The sequence below is a fragment of the Glycine soja genome, chromosome 3 (genome assembly GCF_004193775.1).
Source record: "Glycine soja cultivar W05 chromosome 3, ASM419377v2, whole genome shotgun sequence".
Classification (NCBI taxonomy): Eukaryota; Viridiplantae; Streptophyta; class Magnoliopsida; order Fabales; family Fabaceae; genus Glycine; species Glycine soja.
Genome location: NC_041004.1, coordinates 23,699,538 through 23,720,445, shown reverse-complemented (window position 1 = coordinate 23,720,445; position 20,908 = coordinate 23,699,538). Strand labels below are relative to the sequence as shown.

The 20,908-nt window shown below is 39.8% G+C and overlaps 1 non-coding gene and 1 pseudogene across 1 annotated transcript; one reads left to right on the top strand and one right to left on the bottom strand.

Annotated features, from left to right (window-relative positions):
• The first annotated feature begins 1,850 nt into the window (after window positions 1–1,850).
• The window catches only part of LOC114405043, a 29,473-nt pseudogene continuing 10,415 nt past the window's right edge, over window positions 1,851–20,908 (top strand).
• On the bottom strand, window positions 14,571–14,677 carry LOC114407885. Its single transcript, XR_003665698.1, has one exon. It is a non-coding gene; the product is annotated as a small nucleolar RNA R71 (small nucleolar RNA).

Genomic DNA, 20,908 nt, shown 5'->3' with positions numbered 1-20,908 from the left:
GAGTCGAGTTGCTCAAGTTTTTCAAGAAAAAAAATTGTGACATTATTAGCTGAAGAGCGTGGGCATTGGTTGTGGCTGCCTTTGTTGAGAAGTTACTTTATTCTCGTGAAAAACTGACAGTGAATGTATGTACTAACAATTATAATTACTTTAATGGCTTGGATGCCCATGTCTTAAGTATCCTGTGCATACGTTATTACCATTAAATGGAGTAAATATTAGTCAAAACTTGCATTCTAAGCATTGACTTTGAAGAATTTGCAGATAATGAACGCAAATTCAAAAGAAAAATCACCTTGCCTCAAATAATAATTCTTTTTTGAAGGGAGAATAATAATTTCTTTGACAATCGCAAGATACACATGAAAATGTAAGCTTATCAAGTCAAAATGCATGGCAACCCAAATGCTGTGGTTTTGGCTGGTTATATGGCATCCCTTGATCATTAATTTACACGTGATTGATTTGACACAAATTGCCGATGTAAATTGTTTTTGCACAACAAAGCGAAGAGATTGTTCAAAGGATTTAATGGGAAAGCATTTTCGGTCTAAAAGTTTTTATACTATTCAATCAAAAGTTATTTTTAATATGATTTTAAAATAGTTATTATAAAAATTAATAAACTTTATAATGTTTTGTGATTGGATAATAATATAAAAAATTAAAAGACACGTTATTATTACATATTAAGTTCTATAAATTAAAATAAGTTTAAATATTTTTTTATTTTAATACTTTATTTGAATTTGATATTTTAAATAAAATTGATTTAAAATCATATAAATTTTACTAACGCAGCGCAGAGGCTTACAAATTTTGAGTTAATTATGTTGCTAGTGTCGGAAAAAATTGGTTCATTGGTGGATTTGGTTTTGTCTGTGCCATTGAAGATTAGGATCTGATTTGTCTTAGCGGGGAAAGGGTGAGAAGCAATTTCCGGCAGTTGAAAACCGCCTAAATCTGTTTAATATATTTTAAACTCTTTAGTCAAGCAATTTCTGGTCAACCGTCAATGGATGCCAGATAACTAAACAACCAAAATCACAAGTTTAAGAATCCAGGGAATCAAATGTATCAATTAAAATATAGAAGACCAAAATTGTAGATTTATAAAACTAGAGATCAAAATTAGAATTTAATCTTTTAAAAATTAATACTCCACCAAACAAAGATCCGTTCTAAATTTCCACTCCTTTTCCCTTCCTTCAAGCTTTGTCCTGCATTTTATTTTCATCATTTTTCTTTACTTCTAGAAATGATTATGATTAATAATCAATTCAATGTACAACCTGTGACACTATTTATTCATTGATGGATTTTCTTATTATCTATAGTTAAGAAAAAGAGATAATAGACATCAGTGTTCATGACCTCGTGGACTTGAGGGATGGTGACTTCTTTTTGTTTTGCAGCTTCTGGTTTGTCACTTTCTGTGAACAAGATGGTATGTATGTATATATACTTTTTTGAGACCATTCACAACATTAAGTATTGAAGCTGGCTTCCTTTTTTCAAGGTATTATTCTCCATTTGGTTTCATATATGTTAAGAAGTGAAAATGATGAGCATGATTTTAGCTTTGTGGCATGTACTTAAAAGTAGGACATTACCTGGTAAATGTTCTCTAAAATGCAGTGCTGGTATGAAAAAGGTTACTGTTTCTTTGCATTTTCTCAGCAATTAATAATAACTTTTGTACTTATGTTGTTTTACACTATGATTGATGATTCCATTGTTTGAATGTCAAAGACATGACCAAATTTCTTAGTAAGGTCAACCACATGTAATTTTAAATTCTTATAGATTTTCTTCAACAAAATAAATAAAAAAATAAAAATAAAAATCTCATGAATTATCAATGGACAAATTTCTTGAGTCTTTCTTGTGGTGGAAGAACCAGTTTCAGGAATTCATCTAACATTTCATGGGTACCAGACACCACCTACATAACCTCGGACAAGACTACTACCATCACTTATATTGATGGTTCCTCATTATTGAACATCTCATCGTAGTTCTTCCCGAATTCCAAAAGGCGAAAATGTTACAGAATACTAGCAAACAATTCAACAACTTTGGTTCTAGTTAGAGCAAAATTTGTGTACAAGAACTATGATGGACTTGGGAAATCCCCTAAGTTCTTTGTTTGTATTGGGATAGCTATCGCTGCAAGCATAAATCTTGTTGAATCAGATCCATGGAGTGAAGAGTTTCTATGGACTTTCCACAAGGATACACTGTCATTTTGCTTAAATGCAATTCCAAAAGGAGGTTCACTTGTAATTTCTTCCCCTGAAATTAGACCACTTCCTCAAGGAGCCTACACGAATGGCATGGAAGATTTTCCTATTAAGTTGATAAGGAAGAGTTATAGAATTAATTGTGGACACTCCAATGATTCTATAAGGTAAGAAATGCTAGTAACAACACACTTTTTTAACATACACTTTATTATTGGTTGTAATTTATTGGAAATCATCAAATTTTGTGGATCACACTTCTTATTTAATGAGTCTCACTCATGATGTATATAGTTTTCAATAAGTTTTAACTAATAGTAGAGAGAGTGTGTTGCTAGCACTCATTTCTTTCACATTAGTGGTTAGCCAAGGTTTTAAAGTTTTAGCTTTATAAAATACAGGTATCCATTGGATCCATTTGATAGAATATGGGATGCTGATAGAAGTTTCACACTATTTCATGTTGCAACTGGGTTTAAGATTCAACTTAGCTTCAAACAGTCTAGTCTTGTCAAAAAACCACCACCAGTTGTTCTTCAAACAGGGAGAGTTTTGGCTCGAAGAAATACACTGACATACAGTGATGCAATCCTTCCAAGGAGGGGATCCATCACTAGAGCCATGGCTAGGAGACTCCAAGAATATTGGGCCAGAGATGCAGGAGAAGGTCACAGGATTCTCATAAGCTTTAGGGTAGATTTTGGACGCATGGACTAAGTATGTGTCGCAACCTACCCTTCGGCGGAAAGGCGACGCAGGGCTCACGGGTGCGTCTTCTAAGGAAGGAAGGCGCGTGGAGTCGCCACCAACGTTTATTTGAGGAAAACGTCGGAAAAATCGAAAAAGGTGTGGTCTACAAACTTTAAGTGTGAAAGGTCCGAGAGTTGTTTTTACGCACGAGGAAGGTATTAGCACCCCACGCGTCCGTCACAAGGGACGACAACCTTTAATCAAGTGTGCAAATATGACTTCAAAATATTTTATTTTCCCTTTTTTATGTCTTTTTGTGTTTTTATGCTTTTTATGTTTTTTGTATTTTTTTTACCTTTTTGTGGTCGACAAGGGTGTTTCCCTCGCTCCTACGTATCCTCAATTGCGATGAGGAAATCAGACCTACGTAGTTCTTTGAGAACTGAACGTTGGTTAAGTTGTTTTGATCTTTTTCCGCAAGATCAATTTTAACCGAACAAAGGTCATTTAAGGCGTTGGATCATTAAACGATCTTTTGATTTTGAAAGGAGAGAAATGTTAAGGCGTTGGACCATTAACGATCTCTTGTTTTTGAAAGGAGAGAAACGTTAAGGGGTTGGACAAGGAGAGAAACATTAAGGCGTTGGACCATTAAAGATCTCTTGGTTTTTGAAAGGAGAGAAACGTTAAGGCATTGGACCATTAACAATCTCTTGGGGTGGTCGACAAAAGTGAGGCTTTTGCTCCTACGTATCCTCAATTGCGATGAGGAAATCAGACCTACATAGTTCTTGCAAATGTAGAAGCAAAGACTTTGCCTTTGATGATTTTGATGATGCCATATGTTCGTGATGTTTTGATGACATATGAAAATGCGCTTCTCAAGTTTAATTCAAGACAAAAATCCAAGAATACAAGATACAACATCAAGAAGATCTCTAGTGTTTTAGGAAGGGAATTCCAAATTGAAACTGCAAAAGGTTTGGCCAAGAAATTTAAGCAAAAATATCTTTTTCAAGAGATTTACTCTCTAGTAATCGATTACCAGAGGATGTAATTGATTACCAGTGACCAAAATAATTTATAACAGGTATTAGAAATTTGAATTCAAATTTTACACTATGTAATCGATTACACATGGATGGTAATCGATTACTAGCAGTTACTGAACGTTTTGATTCAAATTTTAAAGTCTGTAATCGATTACACAAGTCTTGTAATCGATTACCAAAGGAGATTTTCAGAAAATTATTTCCAAGGGTCACAACTTTTCAAATGGTTTTTACATGGCCATCAAAGGTCTATTTATATGTGACTTGGAACACGAATTTGCTTAGAGTTTTTCAGAACAAAAATTCTTATCCTCTCAAAAAGCAAAATCATTTTATCCTCTTAAGAATTCCTTAGCCAATACACTTGTAATTCAATAAGGAATTATTTGAGTGCTCAAATTGTTCAATCTATCTCTTTCAAGAGAGATTTCTTCTTCTCTTCTTTCTATTTCTCAGAAAAGATTAAGAGACCAAGGGTCTCTTGTTGTAAAGAAATTTGAACAAAAAGGAAAGGTTGTCCTTGTGTGGTTCAGAACTTGTAAAGGGATTTTGCAAGATAGTGGAACTCTCAAGCGGGTTGCTTAGGGACTGGACGTAGGCACAAGGGTGTGGCCGAACTAGTATAAATCTGAGTTTGCATTTTCTCTTTCCTTAAACTCCTTTACTGTTTATTGCTTATTATTTTTATTTAGTAAGATTAATTTGCATTATTATCTAGGAGTTCATGTTTAAAAGGAATCTTGGGTTGTTGGGTTAAGTTAAAAGTAGAATTTTTAATTAGGGAATAGTTTGTGATATCTTAATTCAACCCCCCCTTCTTAAGATATCTGAGGCCACTTGTCCAACAACAAAAGTGGTAAAGTTACATGTTGATTTTATGCTTTTGAATGGTCCATGTTAACCGATAAAAGCAAAGAGGACCGTTTAAGGCGTTGGACCTTTAAAACGGTTTTTAGTGATTTTTGCGGACAAAGCTTGATTTGTGAGTTGACTTTAGCCTTAGTTTCGCTTTGGTTATTAGTCAATTCATTCAAGGAAACTTCCAAAGAAAAATGTCCAATTGATTTTTTTTATTATTTTATTCAAAGATATTTTGATTATTTTATTATTATTTTTTCAAGATATTTTGATTATTTTATTATTATTTTGCTTTTTTTTTATTTAACCGAGGTTACAACGTGAATGATCGATTAAATTTTGCTTTAGTAGTGATTAAACGACACTACAACACAAATGACCGGCTGAAATTCATTTTATCATTTATTAGGCGAGATAACGACTTAAATAAACGGTTAAAGCACGTTAAAAACGGAAGAAAAGAAAATTGAAAGTGAACGAGATGAAGATGAAAGAAAACAAAACAAGAAATGAATTGAAAGTCTCGGATTGGAACACTTACCAGTTGAAGAACGAAGAACGAACGAAGAACGGAGGAAAATCTTCACAGATTTGCTCACGGAAACGTCTCGGAAGCGTTACGGAAGCACTTCGACTCGATTTTTTTCACGGAAAATGTTTTTTTTACCCAAAATAGCCGAAATGCATAGCCTAGGGGTCATGAACATTTTTGAAACAGCCCCCTCCCTTATTTATAGGGAAAAAGGGAGGTGCTTGCCGCCTAGAGGCTTCTTGAGGAAGATTTCTGAGCGCACCCCAATTACTAAGTTCACCCCCTTTTCGTACTTTAAAGAAAAGTTACGGAAGCCTTACGGAAGTGTTTCATATTTTATTTTCCTCTTTTTTCTCTTCCCTTTCACTAATATTAAGTGAAATATGCTTACTCAAGGTTTTTGGAAATTTTACGGAAGCATTACGAAAGTCCTGTAAGCCCCGAAAACCATTTTTCAACAAAACGTGGAGGAGCTTGCCGCCCAGTTGCTTCCTCCTTAAGCAACCCAACTTCCAAAATGTTCAGAAAGGGCCTAGATTTGAATTGCTATTTACACCCCTATCTTGATAAGTTTACCCCCTATTTTTGTTTTTTTGGTTGTTTTCTTTCCGAAATCTCATGAAACTTTACGGATTCCACTACGATGAGTGTTAAGCCTTCCGAAGCGATCAATAATGGTCCTCGGATGAAATTAGAGTGTAACAGTTTATTTACGCACACCCACTTTGCTAAATACACTCCTATTTTCGTGTTTTTGACCCGTTTCTTCCTGAAACATCTTGGAACTTTACGGATTCCACAACGATGGGTGTTAAACATTTTGAGGTGGTCAAACGAAGTTAGTCACTGCATGCTATCGGGCTTTGAGTCTAATGGATAGCGAATGAGTGTGTGCGGGTTACCATATAGGGCGTCTCCGCGTGCCAACGGACTCACAGGTCATGATAGCAAAAGGTGGGGCGGTCAACAAAAGCGAGGTCTTTGCTCCTACATATCCTCAATTTCTGATGAGGAACTCAAACCTACGTAGTTCTTGATTTTGTGATGTGTGAGACTAAAATAGTCTCGGTGTTCTTTCACTAAAATGCGAATATGATTTAGTAAAGAAACAAAACCTCCAACTGATCAGAGCAACATATAATTTTTGGTGAAAAACAATGTGTCGACCGGGGAAGGAGAGTATACTGATGAAATTTTCTTATAACCATAAATGAGATTTTGGATGTTAGCGTTTCGTTTCTAAATGACCATTTAGAGGAAACTCTGGGTCAATAGGACTTTTTCGGGAATGGTGTTTTTTTTTTGGTGGGAAATTTGGCTTTGAGTGTTTTGGCCTTTTCCTTTTCTGTTTTTGTTTAGTGCGGGGCGAAAAAGTCACCGACGCACAGAATTTTGGTTGGCAATCAAAGGGATAGGACCACTTCAAGTCGTGGTTTCCTTTATTTTCTTATTTGCTTGTGACAATTCAAATATTATCTGGTCCAAAGACCTTTTTGTATATTTCTTTTGTTTTCTTCCAATCTTCGATCGGAAACTTTTCTTTTTCTTTTGTTTTCTTCCGATCTTTGATCGGGAATTTCTTTTTCTTTTGGTTTCTTCCGATCTTTGATTGGGAACTTTCTTTGTTCTGGAAGCGTGTTAGCAACTCAATAGTGAATGACTTTTTTTTTTCTTGGGAGACCCCATTGTTCCTTCTTCCGAGGACAGGGGTGGAAATTCTTATCCTGGGTCAAGGTTTATGGTGGTTTGAGGTCTTGGGTCAAAAGGCTTGCAGAACGGCCGAACATGATGTATGTCAGGGTGTTGGTTTGGCCAACAGTTCAGGGATAAAGGGGATGTCCCACATTTATTTCCATGACACACATACAACAATGATGATTTGGAAATTTTATGCAAAACTGGTCATGCATGCACCCATGTGGACACTCAAGCATCAAGTTTTTATGGTCATGTGACACTAGGGCTCAAGATTCATGTTTCCTATTTAAGTCAATCCAGTGTTTCCAAAACATGTTCTTTCATCAATTCATGCATTCATCCGAGTCCATTTTGGGCGTTCGGGAAAATTTTCACAGCATTCACCCTTTAGGTGCATACACATTTTTCTTCAAAAACCTTATGTTATGATCAGTGAATCTTTTTCAAAGAAAAGCTGGAAGTTATTTCTTTTCAAAAGCGTGCAGGCTTTTCAGCCGAAAGATATATTTTTGTTCTTGTTTGTTTTTGTATTTTTCTTCAAAAGATTAAAAACAGCTTGTAACCTGGGCACGACTGATGCCCGAGATGACATCTTTTTGAAAAAGGCGTGCGAACGAAAGTGCACAAGACCTACACATTTTTTTTGTGTTTTAGACAAATCGTTGTAAAGTAAGTACGACTATATGCCCAAAGCGATAAATTACTTGCAATGCAACAGATAACTGCATGTTCAGTTTAATCACAATGGACATAATAATTGGAAGCAGATAATGTCAGATCACAAGGCAAATAACAAAATAATAGAAGAACTGAAAGCATTAATGAAGGATAAATAATAAGTTAGACGATCCCAGTTGTATGGCTCCGCCTCCTCCAAGGAAGTGCAGAAATTCATCATCCCTTAGCTGCCCCTGTCTCTGTCTGAGGAATGAACATCCTTTGATGGCCTCGAAATGCTATTGATGTTCCACGCTCTGGAATCGGTGTTTGTCAAAGCCTGTATTGGCTTGTGGGGCCACATTGGAATCCTCTTCGATGGTGCCCTTCCTGGACTGCTTCGCAGGGAGCTTCTTCGTAGCCAATTCTAGGTTTCCTCCTAGTAGTGCTTCTTTAATGTGTTGAGCCAGACGCGTCATGACTTGTTGATCACGGACCTAGTACTTTTGCTTACCTTTGGCTTTGGACTTGGTCGCCTATTGGTTGGCCACGGGTCATAGGAAACGCTCCAACCTTTGTAGATGAGGGGCTCTGAAGGTGGTGGCGATGGCGGTGTGTCTGTTGCCCGCTGCCGACCATCCACAAACTGTTATGGTGTCTCGCCCTGTGCCTGCCTGGGGGCGCAGTACTTCTTGATGAAAGCTCGGTTAGTAGGGGGCCTGATGACCTTGCTGGGGGCGACGGGCACTCCATAGAACTAACAGAGGCCCGTAATCAGAACTGGAAACCCCAGGACCCTGTTGAAATTCTCCGGGTCCACTGGGTGTCTTGCGGGCGCAATTCCTGCAAACAGTAGATGACATCAGAAAACAATTGAGCCATGTGCATACTTACCTATGTCACGATGGCATGACCTTGCTGGGGGGGACAGGCACCCTGTAGGATTGACAGAGGCCCATGACCAGAGCCGAAAACCCCAGGGCCCTATTGGACTTCTCCGGGTCCACTGGGTGTCCTGTGGGTGCGATCCCTGAAAATAGTGGATAACATCAAAAATAAGTTGAGCCACGTTCATACTTACCTATGTCATGATGACTCAGATCAACTAACAATTCGGTAGGGGGAGATCAGAGTTGTGGTGGTGCGCATGATCCACACTCGTCTTCCTGTCGCGGTCTGGGCGAAATCTTGCCCCGGCATGTATAGTAGCTGCATGATAGCCTCCCTCTTTGGTTGTGCTCGCACAGTTGGCCCTCCTCCGGGATCAGGGGGTGGCCAAGGAACTGATAAAGGGAAACTATTGGCCCCTCACTCGGGAGCACAAGACTTGGTTAAGCACTAAGGGCAGAGGACTTTGAGTTCTCTAAAGGCGCAAATTTGGAGCCTCAGAAGGCGAGGGTGTGTAACCCCCTAAAGGCGAGAACGTGTAGCCTTCTAAAGGCGAGGGTGTGTAACCCTCTAAAGTTGAGGACGTGTAGCCCTCTGAAGGCAAGGGCATGTAGCCCTTTAAAGACGAGGGTGTGTAGCCCTCTAAAGGAAAGGACGTGTAGTCCTCTAAAGGCGAGGGTGTGTAGCCCTCTAAAGGCGAAGGCGTGCAGTCCTCTAAAGGCGGGGACGTGGAGTCCTCTGAAGGCGAGGGCGTGTAGCCCTCTAAAGGCGAGGGCGTGCAGCCCTCTGAAGGCGAGGACGTGTAGTCCTCTGAAGGCGAAGGCGTGTAGCCCTCTAAAGGCGAGGGCGTGTAGTCCTCTGAAGGCGAGGACATGTAGTCCTCTGAAGGCGAGGGCGTGTAGTCCTCTGAAGGTGAGGACGTGTAGTCCTCTGAAGGCGAGGGCGTGCTACCCTCTGAAGGCGAGGATGTGTAGTCGTCTGAAGGGAAGGACTTGTAGTCTTCTGAAGGCGAGGGCGTGTAGCCCTCTGAAGGCAAAGGCGTGTAGTCCTTTGAAGGCGGGGACGTGGAGTCCTCTGAAGGCGAGGGCATGTAGTCCTATTAAGGCGAAGGCATGCAGCACTCTGAAGGCGAGGGCATGTAGTCCTCTGAAGGCGAGGGTGTACAGCCCTCTGAAGGCGAGGACGTGTAGTCCTCTGAAGGCGAAGGTGTGCAGCCCTCTGAAGGCGATGACGTGTAGTCCTCTGAAGGCAAGGGCATGTAGCCCTCTAAAGGTGATGACATGTAGTCCTCTGAAGGCGAGGGCATGTAGCCCTCTGAAGGTGAGGACGTGTAGTCCTCTAAAGGTGAGGACATGTAGTCCTTTGAATGTGAGGACATGTAGTCCTCTGAATGTGAGGTCGTGTAGTCCTCTGAAGGTGAGGATGTGTAGTCCTTTGAATGCGAGGACGTGTGGTCCTCTGAAGGTGAGGGCGTGTAGCCCTATGTTGGTGAGGGCGTGCAGCCCTCTGAAGGCGAGGACGTGTAGTCGCCCTACGAAGGTGAGGGCGTGTAGCCCTTTGAAGGTGAGGGTGTGTAGCCCTCTGATGGCGAGGACGTGTAGTCCTCTGAAGGGGAGGATATGTAGTCCTCTGAAGGCGAGGGTGTGTAGCCCTCTAAAGGCGTGGGCGTGTAGCCCTCTGAAGACGAGGACATATAGTCCTCTGAAGGCGAGGGCGTGCAGCCCTCTGAAGGCAAGGGCGTGTAGCCCTCTGAATGCGAGGATGTATAGTCCTTTGAAGGCGACGACGTGCAACCATCTGAAGGCAAGGGCGTGCAGTCCTCAGAGGGTGTGGACGTGTAGTCCTTTGACGGTGAGGACATGTATTCCTCTGAAGACGAGGACGTGTAGTCCTCTGAAGGTGAGGGCATGTAGCCCTCTGAAGGCGAGGACGTGTAGCCCTCTGAAGGTGAGGACGTGTAGTCCTCTGAAGGCGAGGGCATGTAGCCCTCTGAAGGCAAGGGCGTGTAGCCCTCTGAAGGTGAGGACATGTAGTCCTCTGAAGGCGAGGGCGTGCAGCCCTCTGAATGTGAGGACGTGTAGTCCTCTAAGGGTACTAGTACCCAAGGGTCCACCCTTATGAGATAACAAGAGATTGACTCATTGAGAGGGCCGGTCCTTTGAAATTCTAAAAGATTGGACAGTAAATGTAAGGAAATCTATGTAGTTAACATGATTTTTAGGGATCCAGATGCGTGCAACCTTTGTCTTGAAATGCGGCAAATGCGGACTTCGTATGCAACAATGCAATGTAACGTAATGTTGTACAGTGTTCATGACATTCTTTCCCTATTTTGTGATTTTGATTTGATTTAATTTTTTTGGAAAACACAGATTGACTGTCCTTTTGAAAGAGGTGATAATTCATGCAACCTTATCCTATCTTTTGCAAATCTCTCCAGGAACTCCCTCAGAGTGTATGCTCTATTTGATTTAAACACTTGACCATTTTGGAGTGACGCAATGGAGCTGTTTTACGTTTAATCAATCCATTGAAATCCTAGGGTTTGTCCCCCCTTTTTTTGTTTAAAAACATCGACGGGTGAGAACTTTTGATCTGCCCCTAGGTTCGCTTGAGGCTCATGCACGGTGCCCCTCATTGCCCTAGTGTAAGGCTTTCAGGTACCAATTGTTATCTTTCATCATGAGCTTGTAGCTGGGAACCTATTGGGTGAGAACTTCTAATCTGCCCCTAGGTTCGTTGGAGGTTTATGCATGGTGCCTTTCATTGCCCCAGTGTAGGGCTCTGAGGTATCCATCGTTGTTTTGTTTTCACAACCTTGTAGCAAGGAAGAATGAAAGAAGCGATTGATTCTCGCAAAAAGAATTTTTCAAGGACGAGAAATAGTTGAAGGATTTTTTCAGTTGACGGGTTAAGTCAAATGACTCCTATTCTTGATAACTCACTTCTCTCTAAAAAAGACAAACTTTCCAGAATGATAAAATGAGGTCACATGAACGTCTATATTTTACTTGAAAACACAGTCAATCAAATGCTTTTTTTCCTTTTTCTTTTTTAACCTTTTTTTTCCGCTTTACTCACAGCACCCTTACCAAATGTGTAGCACGAATAATTTCTGATTGAACGGTCTTGGAAGTCCAAACTCAGGAGCGTAGGTCGCTTGAGAAAACAAACCAATGGCTTGCACCCACATTCTACTGGAAGCAAAGATGTAATTACGAGAGGATGAGGGACAAAGATGTCAAATTTATCCATTTTATTTAGCATTGTAACTGTGGTTTACAATAATGGCATAAACTTGAAAATCCTAATGAGTCATTAGAGACATCTAACAACAGCTTTCAAAATTTCCCCATGTCTGGTGTCACTTGTCAATGTTAGGATTCACAAGCGATTCTCCTCAAATTTCAGCCAGCCCTCATCAATTAGACTTTGCACCTTACGCTTCGAGGTCATACAGTGCTTAATGGAATGTCCCGAAATACCTCCATGATATGCAGATGTAGCATCATTTTCTTCTATTTTCTAAACCCTTTTTGTACCATTTTAATTATTGATTGGTCTTAATTGTCAATTAATTAGGCAGTTTTATTATTTGGGCTCATTTAGCTAATTTGATGTTTTTAATCTAATTTCAGGAATTAATGAAACATTGGGCTTAATCCGGATTTTAGTTGTGGACTTGAAGAGGGCAAATAAAGCAGCGCTTACCTTAGTTAATTTCTAATTAGGAAATTTCGCAATTTTATTTTATGTTGTTAAGTGTTTATTTCGTTTTGGGCCAGAGTATTGTAATAGGGCCCAGTGACTTTGAGTGACTCTTTTTAAATAGCTGCCTTGGGATTCGTGCAAGGCATTCTATTCTGCTATTTTTCATTATTCAGAGCTTTGGTTTTAGGTTTTCACGTTTTTCTGATCCCTTGTTACAATTTTCGTTCTTAATGCAAATTTCCGTTTTCTGCTTCTAATTACGAGTTCATTCATGCTTCTTCTTCTACTTTCATTTACATTTCTATTCATTTACGTTTCTGTTCATTTATGTTTCTGTTTCATGTTTCATTTGCGTTTTCTGTTTGAATCCATGGAAGGCTAGGTTTTCTGGTGTTGTTTCCTTTTGATGACGAAGCCAACTCTCTTTGAGGTTTCGCTTGTAATGTGGGTTCCTGGCAGTTTTCCCTTCACCAGTTATCCCAATTTCGTGAATATTAATAAGTGCACGCTTCGTGTTCGATTAATTGCCTCTGAGCCTAACTTGCGTTCATGCTTAATGGACGAAGGGCTAACTAGTGTATGTGGTGCCTAATCACGTATTGAAAACCCTAAGTTGATTTTCGCTTAGTAAATTGAAACAGGGTTGGATTAAGTGGTTGACTGTTAGGGACGAATTTTCAATAACCCAGGATAAGAGAATGGCTTCTGAATCAGAGGAAACAACCCGTTTTTAATATTAGTATTTTCGTATTCCAGTTTACTTGTTCTGCTCTTTAATTACCAAACAACCAAACCCCCCCCCCCAATCGTTACTGTTACTGCAAGTATATTATGAACATTTGGTTTGTCACTGCTCGTTGGGAAACGACCTAGGATCACTTCCTAGTTACTGCATTTTCATGTTTATTTGATTCGGGTACGGCCTCGATCAAATTTGGCGCCGTTGCCGGGGAGCAGTGTCCAAAGGTTCATAATAGCTAGCTAGTGTTGTGTGTTTAATCCTTTCGTGTTTTATGTTTAAATTGTTAGTATTGTGTTAGTATGTGTGTTAGTGTTGTTTAGTGTCCTGGTATTTTGTTTAATGTGTGTTCTGTTTCAGTTTTTCCATTAAGCATTTCCCCTGTTTCGGTCTTGGGTGTTTTGCTGTGAAGAGTGTGCTTGCGGCAAAAACAAAGTAATAGTAGAAATCAATTAGAGACGGATTTTAGCGACCACCCATGCTGAATTATTTGAGATTTTTTGTTTTAGTAGCTAGGGTTGTTATTTTTGGCTGAATTTTTTTGTGGTAACTTCTTTTAATCCATATTTTGTGGGAAAAATAGCTAGAGCCTTTAGTTTGGTCAGATTTGAAAGTTCCAAAAAACTAGCAAATTTTGTGTTTGTCAAAACTTCAAACGGCCATAACTTTTTTATTTTTCAAGTTTTATTCACTTATTTTTCTTAACTTACCATTTTTAGCTTTCATAGTTAGACTTTGAATTTTTGTCTGAAATTTTTTGTGCTATCTTCTCATCATTTTATAAGGTTGCTCACAAAATTTAAAGTCATTTGGATATCATTTGAGGGTAGCTGTAGTTCAAACCTACACCTTTATTTACATGATAAGGCAACTAGTTGTGTGCATGCTGAATGTAGTGTATGACTAGAGGCAATCCATCTGACTTACAACCCTTTGATCCTGAGATAGATAGGACATTTCATAGATTAGTTAGGCATCATTTTATACCTTTTGATCATTCTGAGCATTCCATTACTGGTGAATATGTGCATTCTGTTATTGGTGATTTTGAACATCCTGATCTTGAGCATTATAATTTTGAGCATTCTGATTCTGAGCATTCTGATTTTGCACATTCTGAGAACATGGCACAACCTCCACCCCGTGAGAGGACTCTAAGGGAAATGGCTGCACCTGATTTCACCTACGAAAGCTTGTGCATCCAATACCCTGATGAGGATGTCCCATATGTTCTTAAAACTGGACTGATTCATTTGCTTCCAAAGTTTCATGGCCTTGCAGGTGAAGACCCGCACAAACATTTGAAAGAATTTCACATTGTCTGCTCCACCATGAAACCCCCAGATGTCCAAGAGGATCACATATTTCTGAAGGCTTTTCCTCATTCATTAAAGGGAGTGGCAAAGGACTGGCTGTATTACCTTGCTCCAAGGTCCATCACGAGCTGGGATGACCTTAAGAGAGTATTCTTAGAGAAATTTTTCCCTGCTTCCAGGACCACAGCCATCAGGAAGGATATCTCAGGTATTAGACAACTCAGTGGAGAGAGCCTGTATGAGTACTGGGAGAGATTTAAGAAACTATGTGCCAGTTGCCCCCACCATCAGATTTCAGAACAGCTTCTTCTCCAATATTTTTATGAAGGACTCAGTAATATGGAGAGAAGTATGATAGATGCTGCCAGTGGTGGAGCCCTTGGAGACATGACTCCTGTTGAAGCCAGAAATTTAATTGAGAAGATGGCCTCCAACTCCCAGCAGTTTACCGCCAGAAATGATGCCATAGTCATTAGAGGAGTGCATGAGGTAGCTACAAACCCATCTGCATCATCTGAAACTAAGAAGCTTGAAGGCAAACTGGATGCATTGGTTAACTTGGTAACCCAGCTGGCCTTGAATCAGAAATCTGTACCTGTCACAAGGGTTTGTGGTTTGTGCTCCTCTGCTAACCACCATACAGACCTTTGCCCTTCCATGCAGCAACCTGGAGCAATTGAGCAGCCTGAAGCTTATGCTGCAAATATTTAAAATAGACCTCCTCAACCTTAGCAGCAAAATCAACCACAGCAGAGCAATTATGACCTCTCCAGCAACAAATACAACCCTGGATGGAGGAATCACCCTAACCTCAGATGGTCCAGCCCTCAACAACAACAACAGCAGCCTGCTCCTTCCTTCCAAAATGCTGCTGGCCCAAGTAGACCATACATTCCTCCACCAATCCAACAACAGCAACAACCCCAGAAACAACCAACAATTGAGGCCCCTCCACAACCTTCCCTCGAAGAACTTGTGAGGCAAATGACTATGCAGAACATGCAATTTCAGCTAGAGACCAGAGCCTCCATTTAGAGCTTAACCAATCAGATGGGACAATTGGCTACCCAATTGAATCAACAACAGTCCCAGAATTCTGACAAGCTGCCTTCTCAAGCTGTCCAAAATCCCAAAAATGTCAGTGCCATTTCATTGAGGTCGGGAAAGCAATGTCAAGGACCTCAACCCGTAGCACCTTCCTCATCTGCAAATGAACCTGCCAAACTTCACTCTATTCCAGAAAAAGGTGATGACAAAAATTTACCTAACAATTTCTGTGCAGGTGAATCTTCTTCCACAGGTAATTCTGATTTGCAGAAGCAGCACATTCCCCCTCTTCCATTCCCTCCAAGAGCAGTTTCCAACAAAAAAATGGAAGAGGCAGAGAAAGAGATCTTGGAAACGTTTAGAAAGGTAGAGGTAAACATACCTCTGTTGGATGCAATAAAGCAAATTCCAAGATATGCCAAATTCTTGAAGGAGCTGTGCACTAATAAGCGGGAGCTTAAAGGAAGTGAACGAATTAGCATGGGCAGAAATGTCTCCGCATTGATTGGTAAATCTGTTCCTCAAATTCCTGAAAAATGCAAAGATCCAGGTACATTCAGCATACCTTGTATCATAGGGAATAGTAAGTTTGACAATGCCATGCTAGATTTAGGAGCTTCTTTTAGTGTTATGCCTCTGTCTATTTTTAATTCTCTATCTCTAGGCCCCTTGCAGTCAACTGATGTGGTAATTCATTTAGCTAATAGAAGTGTTGCCTACCCTGTTGGTTTCATAGAAGATGTCTTAGTTAGAGTTGGTGAACTGATTTTCCCTGTTGATTTTTATATTTTGAATATGGAAGATGGATTTTCTCAAGGATCAGTTCCCATCATTCTAGGCAGACCCTTTATGAAAACTGCTAGAACTAAGATAGATGTTTATGCAGGCACACTGTCTATGGAATTTGGTGACATAACTGTTCATTTTTATATTCTGGATGCTATGAAATACCCATCTGAAGATCTTTCTGTATTTCGTGCTGAAATAATTAACCATGTTGTTGATGAATACATGACTGATCTTTATTCTAATCTGCATGCCTCTCACTCTTCATGCATTGACTCTGAAATTGTACTTGATCATATGTCTGAATTTGATGCTGAGAGTGAATCTGAGAGTGATATTGATTGCGTGCCTGGTGGTGGTGTTTTACCTCTTGAGATTGATTTTATAGAGTCAGATAGGACTAACCATGTTTCAGGAAGTACACATACCTCTGACTTTCTTTATGAGGTAAAGGCTGAGAAACCATCCCCTTCCACCACTGTCTAGCCGACCACACCAGAATTGAAGCCTCTGCCATCAAATTTAAAATACGCTTACTTGGATGATAGCAAGAGTTTTCCAGTGATTATATCTGCCTCCCTTGCTGATGAGCAAGAGGAGAAGTTGTTGTCAGTTCTCAAGAAGCATAAGAAGGCTATAGGCTGGACCCTGGTGGACATTCCTGGTATTAGCCCATCCACATGTATGCATCGAATAAATTTAGAGGATGGAGCTAAACCAGTAAGACAACCACAGAGAAGACTCAACCTGGTGATTCTTGATGTAGTGAAGAAGGAGATAACCAAGCTTTTGCAAGCTGGAATCATTTATCCTATCTCCGATAGCCAATGGGTGAGTCCCGTCCAGGTAGTCCCGAAGAAGACTGGCCTCACAGTGATCAGAAATGAGAAGGAGGAGCTGATTCCTACTCGGGTGCAGAACAATTGGAGAGTCTGCATTGACTATAGGAGGCTGAACCAGGTTACCAAAAAGGACCATTTTCCCCTGCCATTCATTGACCAGATGCTTGAACGCCTGGCAGGTAAATCCCACTACTGTTTCCTTGATGGTTTTTCTGGTTATATGCAAATTACTATTGCTCCTGAGGATCAGGAAAAGACCACATTCACCTGCCCCTTCGGCACTTTTGCCTATAGGAGGATGCCTTTCGGCCTGTGCAATGCCCCTGGTACCTTCCAGCGGTGCATGATTAGTATTTTCAGTGATTTTTTAGAAAATTGCATAGAGGTGTTCATGGATGATTTCACTGTATATGGATCCTCTTTTGATGGTTGTTTGAATAGTTTGGAAAAAGTTTTGAATAGATGCATTGAAACTAACCTTGTTCTAAATTTTGAAAAATGTCATTTTATGGTTGAGTAAGGTATAGTTTTAGGCCACATTATTTCCAATAAGGGTATTGAAGTAGATCCTGCAAAAATTTTTGTTATTTCACAATTGCCTTACCCCTCTTGTGTGCGAGAGGTGCGATCTTGGTCATGCAGGACTCTACAGGCGCTTTATAAGGGATTTTAGCAAAGTAGCCCTTCCATTGTCCAACTTGTTGCAAAAGGAGGTGGAGTTTGACTTTAATGACAGATGCAAAGAGGCTTTTGATTGCCTAAAAAGAGCGCTGACTACCACCCCCATCATCCAGGCACCTGACTGGACATCCCCTTTTGAGCTTATGTGTGATGCATCAAATTATGCATTGGGGGTTGTCCTTGCTCAGAAAATTGATAAATTGCCCAGGGTGATATATTATGCTTCTAGGACTTTAGATGCTGCCCAAGCAAATTATACTACTACTGAGAAAGAGCTTCTAGCCATAGTTTTTGCTCTTGAAAAATTTCGATCTTATTTGCTTGGTACTCGCATTATTGTTTATACTGACCATGCAGCTCTAAAGTACTTGTTGAAGAAGGCTGATTCTAAGCCTAGGTTGATCCGATGGATGCTCTGGCTCCAAGAGTTTGACTTGGAGATCCGTGATAGGAGCGGAGCACAAAATCTAGTTGCTGATCATTTGAGTCGGATCGAACGTGTCTCTGATGCAGATTCACCTATTCGGGATGATTTCCCGGATGATCATTTGTATATATTGTATAGTATTTCTGACTCTCTTTCTACTCCCTGGTTTGCTAACATTGTCAATTATTTAGTTGCCTCTGTTTTTCCTCCCTTAGCATCTAAGGCCCAAAAAGATAAAATTAAAAGTGATGCTAAGCATTTTATTTGGGATGACCCCTACTTGTGGAAATTGTGCAGTGATCAGGTCATTAGACGGTGCATTCCAGATCATGAGACTGACTCAGTCCTATAGTTCTGTCATTCTTCCGCACCGGGAGGTCATCTGGGTGTTCAAATGACAGCTCGCAAAGTGCTTGATTGTGGTTTTTATTGGCCCACCATCTTTAAAGATGCGTGGAAGATCTGCAGCACTTGTGAGCAGTGTCAGAGAGCAGGAAATACACTTACATGGCGACAACAAATGCCTCAGCAACCTATGCTATTCTGTGAGGTGTTTGATGTCTGGGGTATAGATTTCATGGGTCCTTTTCCTGTCTCTTTTGGTTATGTTTACATTCTCCTTGCAGTTGACTATGTTTCAAAATGGGTGGAAGCCAAGCCCACTAGAACTAATGATGCTAAAGTTGTCGCAGACTTTGTCAGGTCTAATCTATTTTGCAGGTTTGGAGTACCTAAAGCAATTGTTAGTGATCAAGGAACCCATTTTTGCAACAGGACAATGCATGCCCTGCTTAAAAAGTACGGGGTGGTACACAGGGTATCCACACTATACCACCCCCAGACTAATGGACAGGCAAAAATTTCTAACAGGGAAATCAAGAGAATTCTAGAGAAGATTGTGCAGCCAAGCAGGAAAGATTGGAGTACCAGGCTTGATGATGCTCTCTGGGCACATCAGACTGCCTACAAAGCACCTATAGGAATGTCTCCTTATCGGGTTGTCTTTGGAAAGGCATGTCATCTTCCAGTAGAAATTGAGCACAAAGCATACTGGGCAGTGAAGACTTGCAACTTCTCTATGGATCAAGCTGGCGAGGAAAGGAAGTTGCAACTGAGTGAGTTAGATGAAATCCGCCTGGAAGCCTACAAGAATGCCAAGTTCTACAAAGAAAAGACCAAGAAGTTCCATGATAGTATGATAGTTAAAAAAGACTTCGTGGTTGGGCAAAAAGTGTTGTTGTATAATTCTAGGATTGGACTCATGAGTGGTAAGTTGAGGTCTAAGTGGATTGGTCCTTTTGTTGTTACTAATGTTTTTCCTTATGGTACAGTTGAGATCAAAAGCGACTCCACAAACAAGAGCTTCAAGGTCAACGGACATCGACTTAAGCCATTCCTCATGAACCCTTCTTTAGTGGACGTAGTGGTGGAAGAGACTTCCTTACTCCACCCTACTCTTCCTCCACCATGACTTAGGGAGTTTTTCTTTTCCTATCTCCTTCTTTGCTTTTATTACACTTGTCTGATTCTCTTTGATGATTTAATTGTTTTTAATCTTTTAATTGTGCTACATTGAGGACAATGTGTTGTTTAAGTATGGGGGGGGGGGGAGTGTTCTTTGGTTTTGCTAGTTTTGTTGGTTTTGTTAATTTGTTAGTTGTGTTAATTTGTTAATGTTGTTAGTTTCGTCGGATTTTTAGTTTAATATTTTGGGTCAATTTTGTGTGCACGTACGAATTTGCATGTTTTTCTTTGAATTATAGGATATGTTCAAGAAATGGGTAATTGTTTTGAAAATAAAAGTTCTTGACATTTTGTGACTTGAAATCCTTGATTCTTCTCTACATGTCATGATAGTTTTGAAAGCTCAATTTGAAAGTGATGATTTTACCTTTGTGAGAATTTGAGCCATCCATCATCATAATCATTTGGTGTGTTTTGCCCCATTGATTGCTTGCACAATAGCCTTGGCTTGATTCTTGTTGATGCGTCCTAATTCACATGCATATTTGGAAATGATTGAGGCAATTTTGTTCTTATAAGCTTCTAGCCAAATGGACTTACCTTGAATTAATTCCTTTGATAGCCCTTTTGAGCCTTGTTTCCCTTTCCTTGTTTTGAAGCTCACTACAAGCCTTAAGTGAAAAAACATGATATCACCATATCCTTAAGGAATTTTGGAGCTTTGGAATTATTTTGGGAATAAGTATGGGGGGTTTTTGTTTCATTGGAAAACTTGTTTTGTTGGCTATGCTTCATGATGTATTTTGGGCCATACTTGTTGTACATTGTATATTGGTTAAATGTTGGACATGCTGAATGAAATGTTGTTTCTCAAAGGCTATAGAGTAAATATATATATATATATATATATATATATATATATATATATATATATATATATATATATATATATATATATATATTAAAAAAAAATCGAAAAAAGAAAAAGAAAAGCAATAAAGTTGAGTGAATAAGATCTTAAATGGCACAAGAATGATGAAACTCTTGGTTCTACTCTTCATGTTTAATTTTTATCTTTACTTCTTTTTATTTTCTTATTTTTTTTCTTAATATGCATTTATTCCCCTTTGCTCCTCTATTCCTTTGGGATTTAGCCACTTATTCCATATTTATCCATACCTTGTCCTTGGCCGCATTACAACCTTAAAAGACCTTTTGATCCTCATGTGCTTGTGTTTGTGGGTTGATTGTCAATTTTAGATTCTTGCCAAGTCTAT